The following is a 366-nucleotide window of genomic DNA, read 5'->3' as shown; positions in this document are numbered from 1 at the left end:
CCCTCAAACTCCCAGGCCTCTGGTAGAGGACCCGAGCTTGAGGATGGCACCCTGTCATGATGGGTCTTTGTGATTAAACCCACATGCAGAACAACACACGAAGCAGGGTAAAAGTTTAACAGTTTATTAAAGAGTGGCACAAACAGAGTAAACAAAGCACTGGTTCTGGTACTGGTCCGGGACTTGGTTTCACAGAGAAATCTGCAGAGATGGATTGTTTGGTTAGCCAGGTAGCAGCGATGGTTTGATAGCGTTTTGATTCTGGTTTGTACCTGATGAGGTTCAGACTGATCAGTGGAGAGAGGGAACCGGTTGGGTCCAGAGACTGTGGTTTCAGCCGAGAGTCCAGCAGCCGCACAGCTTAGC

The sequence above is a fragment of the Cyprinodon variegatus genome, unplaced genomic scaffold (assembly GCF_000732505.1).
Source record: "Cyprinodon variegatus isolate N-32 unplaced genomic scaffold, C_variegatus-1.0 Scaffold136, whole genome shotgun sequence".
Taxonomy (NCBI): domain Eukaryota; kingdom Metazoa; phylum Chordata; class Actinopteri; order Cyprinodontiformes; family Cyprinodontidae; genus Cyprinodon; species Cyprinodon variegatus.
This window is presented reverse-complemented; position numbering follows the sequence as displayed.